The sequence below is a fragment of the Desmodus rotundus genome, chromosome 3 (assembly GCF_022682495.2).
Source record: "Desmodus rotundus isolate HL8 chromosome 3, HLdesRot8A.1, whole genome shotgun sequence".
Taxonomy (NCBI): Eukaryota; Metazoa; Chordata; class Mammalia; order Chiroptera; family Phyllostomidae; genus Desmodus; species Desmodus rotundus.
Window position 1 is genome coordinate 36,334,680 of NC_071389.1, and position 6,497 is coordinate 36,341,176.

The window sequence follows — 6,497 nt, forward strand, 5'->3', positions numbered from 1 at the left end:
TCCGGAATAGGGGGTTCAGAAGGATTCTGAGGTCAGGACTCGGGGTTTTCTGGTTGATTAGAGATGTCTTGCCATGGGTGTAAGAGTGAACAGTGATATCATACATAAAAGCCATCTGCCGTTTCTGGACCAACTCATGCCTTTCAACCTCTGGATTTCCTTGACCCTGATTCTTGAGTGTTTCTTTATGAAAAGACTGTGTAGGGACGTAGAAATGTCCCTTCCTCTGCAATCCTGGTCCAGTGCAGGCACAGCCACATCTGGCTGCGCTGGAGAACCCTCGTGTGACGTGCAGCAGGGGGTCCTGGTAAGATGGAGGAGAGGCCTTGCTGCCTCCATCCCAGAACTTCCTGGAGTGACAGCCAGGTGATATCTCGGAGAAGAAATATGAGGGCTGCATTGTGCGACCTCCGCCTCCGCCCTGCTGGGCTCCCTTGGCCTTGGCTGGGTTTTGCTTGTCCTGCCCCTGGATAAACTTCTAGCAAGGGCAGAAACTTTGGAGCTGATAGTCCAAATGGTTCCACCGCTAGCTGTGTGACCTCTGACATCTCTGAGCTTCAGCTTCCCGCCCTACCTCTTCAAAGCCCCTTTCCACTCATTCCTGAAGACAGGCACCCAGCGTCTAACATTGCACCACCCACTTCTCCCACGTGCTCCGACCTCTCCCTTCCTCCCCCCTTCCCTTCCCTAGAAAAGAAGTTTCAAAAACTTAAGAAAAATACAAAAAAGTAGAAAGAATAACGTAACAAATAATCATGTACCCACCACTCAGAGTTAACAAATGTTAAAATTTAGTCACTTTTGCTTCATACTTTTTCCTGTTAAGTGTAGCAAAATTGACAGAGTATTTCCTTCCCCCCAATTGTATCCCTTTCCTCCCTCCCCAAAGTCAACCATTTCCTAAATGTGCCGTGTGTGCTTTCAGTGGCTGGTTTTTACACACACACACACACACACACACACCTAAAATCACACCACGGGGGCACCTCAACTTTAGCAGATACCACTGAACTGCTCTTCCTGGTGACCGTACCAATTTGCACTCCCACTAGCAGTGTGTGAGTGTTTCTGCCTCCCCAGCCCTGAAATCGTCAGACTCCCTCACACCTGCCAGTCTGGTAGGTGTGAAATGGCACCTCAGTGTGGCTAGTTTGCATTTCTCTAGCAATTCCTACTGCTACCACCAATCGCTAACATTTATGGAGTACTTACCTTTGCCACATGCAGCACTCCCTGCTTTACATTATGTTAACTCATTCAGTCCTCCCAGCCACAGAACGTGGGGACTATTGCCCTGACCAGTGTGGCTCAGTCGGGCATCATCCCGCAAAGTGAAAGGTCGTGGGTTCGATTCCCAGTCAGGTCAGACGCCTTGGTTGTGGGTTGGGCCCCCAGTTGGGGCATGTAAGAGAGGCAACCAATTGATGTTTCTCAAATCAATGTTTCTCTCTTTTTCTCCCTTATTTCCCCTCTCTCTAAAAATACAATTTTAGGAAAAAAATAAGAAAGAAAGGAAGATGGAGACTATTGTCATCTCCATTTTACAGATGAGGAGACTGAAGCACAGAGACATTCAATTACTTGCCCAAGGTTTACAATCGAAGAGACAAGCCTGGGAGGCTGGAAGGTTCGCACCCCTACCTCTACCTACACCCTCTCCGCTCCAAAGCGCGGTCCTCAGAGGAGCAGCCTCTGCATCATCTGGGAGCTGGTTGGAGGCGGGTCTCACCCCAAATCTACCAAACAAGACCCTGCATCTTAACAAGATCTGAATACACAGTTTGAGAAGCCCCGTCCTCCGTCACGCTGTTAGGCTGCCCTTTTACAAAAATATATTGGTCATGTGGATTTCCTACATAGTGCATTGCTTTTCCACATCTTTCCCACTCCTTTGTGGGTGATTTGTGTTTTTCTTACTGATTTATGGACTTCTTTATGCTGAGTTCGAGTCATTTGTTACATGGGTTGTACATCTCTCTCCGTCTATAGCTTGTCACTTGCTTAGAGTGACTTCTACTGGCTCCATCTTTCTAAGTCCATCATTCTTGCCCAGAGCCAGGTAAAAGTCTCACTTCGTGAAGCTTTCTTCGACTCTCCTGCTCCCCTGGATTTACCTTTCCCTATATTTCTTATGGTCTGGGACTCCATCGCAGACTGGCGGTGGCTAGGAGAGACCCTCCGGACATGAGATCAGCAAACCCCAGCTTGAGTCAGACAGACCTGGGTTTTCATCGACTGCTGAATACATACTGAATTTAAGGTGGCCAATCACAGCCTCTCTAAGCCTCAGGTTGCTCCTCTGCAGAATGGGGATAAGAATACTTACCTCAGAGTTGTTGAGAGGATGAAGTGAGCGCACATGTGAACATTTTTCCCAGCCTTTGAGGGTACAGTATTGTTTCTGGATGCCTTGGTCTGTCTGCTTTTACAGAGAGATCTAGCTTGAGGGCTGGGACTGCTTCTCACTCCAGGGCCCGCCTCTGGGCTGGAGAATGCAAAGTGGACACCACAGGTCGCCCAGGGACCGGGAGATCTGCTTCCAGACTTGGCTAGAGGTGAGGCCCAGTCCTTGCTTCAGTGTTTATCGCTCCGCCCCTACACCTTCCACAACTCTGGGAGCCATGGCTGGTCACGTCTGCTCTCAGAGACTGTTTCCTCAACTCCAGAATGAGGATGTTAACCCCCACCCTGCTGTCCTAGAGGGATGTTGCAAGGACTCACTTAAGGTGAAGGTGGGTGTATTATAAAGGGCGTTGCCAAAGTCACATGAATCAACAAACTCCCTCGTGAAATATCTAAGTAGACACTGTCACAAGACAGCACTATAATATGGCTAATGCGGACCATCCGAACTTTACTGAAGTTTACACACTGAAGCATCACGAAATTGACAGAGGAGGGGCTCCAACGACTCCCTGCCTGGTGGTCTGTCCTGAGGTAACATTATTAAGAGCTTTTGTTGAAACCTGTCATTTCTAATCAGGTGCTGACTTCTTTCCACACAAGCCTTCAAGTATTGCTGTTCCAACGTTGCCAATCCATTCAAGTATACAAAGCACACAGGAGGTAGTAATAGAAGCCCAAAGAACTTAGAATTTGACAAAACCATTTTACTCTTAAAATAACAAGGTAAATTCATGCAACCTCTAAACCAGGGGTTCAGTGAACTTGGATGGGGAAAAAAAGCCTCTTTTTTTCCCCCACTGACTTCTGAAATATAGCACTCCCTCCAGTTATGAACACAGGCAACAACTAGCGCAGCATTAGCAGTGCCTGTGACTTGTTCGCCAACAGAAATTGTACTCAGATATCAGATTATGGTGGTTGTGTATGTTTCAAAATAAGAGTTTGAAATTACATCAGCACTAGACCTTGTTTTATGTATTCATCAAGAAGCCCATATCATCTGTATCACAAAATTTTGAAAATATCTTAGCTGTATTTTAGTATAAGTAGTTTCCTTTGCAATCCTTCACATTTAGTTTGTGCATCTGAGAATAATATTCTCAGAAGCAGGTTCAGAGGCTTCATCAAATCACCAAAAAGGCCATGGCATCAAAAAGGTTAAGACAACCTGATCTAAACAAGTAAGCCATTATAATACATCACAGGAAGAGAAGATTTAATAGTGAAATGCATGAAGCCACGTTCAACAATTATAAATTCCAGAAAAGGTATACCAACTGTGCTTCAGAATTCAGTTAATGCAAAGAGTTGGAAAATTCACACTAATTTTCCGTCTTGCTTCCCACGGAAGACCGCATTTCCCACTATCTCCATCTTTTATCTCCATCACTGCACATTACCCACCCCCCCCCAACTCTAGTCTAGAAAGATAAGAAAGGTAACTTATCCTGAAGATAGATACTCAAAGGCAAGCATGACATGTTTAGCAACAGACAACCTGGCGGAAGGGGCTCAAGAGCACGCTGAGTTAGGAGAGGCTGGGTTGGCGAACCTAGAATTTGAGGACGGTGGTTAAGTGGAATTAGCATTGCAGTTTAAAAATGCAGCCCAATGTTCCCATCCTTCCCAGTCTGCTTGACAAAACTGGATTGTGACCAGGTCCCAGAAACCAGTCCTTAGCTTACCATCCAAACCAAATGTGGAGGAACAGAGCGCCTTATAGATAAAAACTCAAAAATATATTGGGTTGGCCAAAAAGTCTGTTTAGTTTTCTCCATAAAAGACACATTTTTAATTTTCACCAATAAGTTTATTGATTTGGATATTTTGAGTATGTTGGCTATCTCCCACATGGTAGAAGGTTGATTGTTCTCGATGTCTCTATTTGGTCGCTATCAACTTCAACTGGTCCACCCAACCATTGAGCATTGTCCAACAAGAAATCTCTAGCACTATGTGGGCAGCAGGGGAAGTGACTGAAAACCAGCAGAGAGCAGAGCAAGCAGCACTGTTCCCTCTTGGACCCCTTCCCCACATGCAGCATCACAAAGCAGCCACTTGGGTTGCCCCGCCCTGGCGAACACCTAAGGCTCCACCCCTTACTACATGACAGGCATGTGAAGACAAAAAAACAAAACAAAAAAACCCAAAAAAACCCAAATGAAAGAACAGTTCAGAGCTCCAGAAAAAATACAACTAAGTGACAAAGAGATAGCCAAACTACCAGATACTCAGTTCAAAACACTGGTGATTAGGATGCTCCAGGAACTCACTGGGTACTTCAACAGCATAAGAAAGACCCAGGCAGCAATGAAGGTCTCATTATGTGAAATAAAGAAAAATCTACAGGGAACCAACAGCGATGGGAAGGAAACTGGTACTCAAATCAGCAGTTTGGAGTAGAAGGAAGAAACATTCAACCAGAACAGAATGAAGAAACAAGAATTCAAAAAAATGAGGAGAGGCTTAGGAACCTCCAGGACATCCTTAGGAATCATAGGGGTACCAGAAGGAGAAGAGGAAGAGCAAGAAATTGAAAAACTTATTTGAACAAATAATGAAGGAGAACTTCCCCAATCTGGCAAAGGAAATAGACTTTCAGGAAGTCCAGGAAGCTCAGATTCCAAAGAAGTTGGACCCAAGGAAGCACACACCAAGGCACATCATAATTACATTACCCAAGATTAAACAGAAGGAGAGAATCTTAAAAGCAGCAAGAGAAAAGGAGAGAGTTACCTACAAAGGAGTTCCCATAAGCTAGCAGCTGATTTCTCAAAAGAAACCTTATAGGCAAGAAGGGGCTGGAAAGAAGTATTTGAAGTCATGAAAAGCAAGGACCTACATCCAAGATTGCTCTATCCAGGAAAGCTTTCATTTAGAATGGAAGGGCAGATAAAGTGCTTCCCAGATAAGGTCAAGTTAAAGGAGTTCATCATCACCAAGCCCTTATTATATGAAATGTTAAAGGGATTTATCTAAGAAAAAGAAGATAAAAAGTATGAACAGTAAAAACAAAAGCAAACTCAGTTATTAACAACCACACCTAAAACAAAAACAAAAGCAAACTAAGCAAACAACTAGAACAGGAACAGAACCACAGAAATGGAGATCACATGCAGGGTTATCAACAGGGGAGTGGGAGGGGGAGAGAGGGGGGAAAGGTACAGAGAATAAGTAGCATAAATGATAGGTAGAAAATAGACAGGGGGAGGGTAAGAATAGTATAGGAAATGTAGAAGCCAAAGAACTTATATGGACGACCCATGGACATGAACTAAAGGCGGGGGGGAATGTGGGTGGGAGGGATGTGCAGGGCGGAGGGGAATAAAGAGGGGGAAATGGGACAACTGTAATAGCATAATCAATAAAATAAATTTTTCAAAAAAAGAAATCTCTAGCACTAAACTTCACAAATCACTTTTGACACATTTGATCAGTCACAGCACTGTCTCTATACACTGCACGAATCTTTTTTTTTGCCCTTCAGTTGCATTTTTTCCTTTCTTGAAATAATAGAGCATAATGTGCCAAAAACTTTCTTATTTCTGGCACATAATTGCATATTTTCTCCCATCTTCAATATTAAAATGGCCACACAAAAATTCACCAATTTCCTCCAGGTTACTTTTGATGTCACTTCCTTCCAGAAGTTAGGGCCCTACTGTGCATCCTCATAGCACTCTATGCTTATCTAGTCATAGCAACTATCACATTAACAACAGTCTGTCGCCTTGGACTTCGCCCAGTGGGAGTCAGGCACTGGGCCTTGTTTGTTGTTGCCGTCTGTCACCCAGCATCGGCCTAGCACCCAGACTCCCAAGTGGTTGCTGAAGGGTTCAGTTGTGGATCTGTTACAGGGTATCTGGGCAAAATTGCTGCCACGGGGTGGTGGGGGCACAGCCCAAAATGTGTTCATAATAAATTGCTCCAAAATGAGGGGGGCTGACTAACAGAAAAGGTCTAGAAACCTCTAGATCAATGATTCCTAGTATGTGGCCCTTAAGAGCCCACACAAATTAGGATTTTATGTATCTCAAAATTTACAGTGGAAATGGCACATTACCTAAGACAAATAGCAAGGGTTCAAGTTG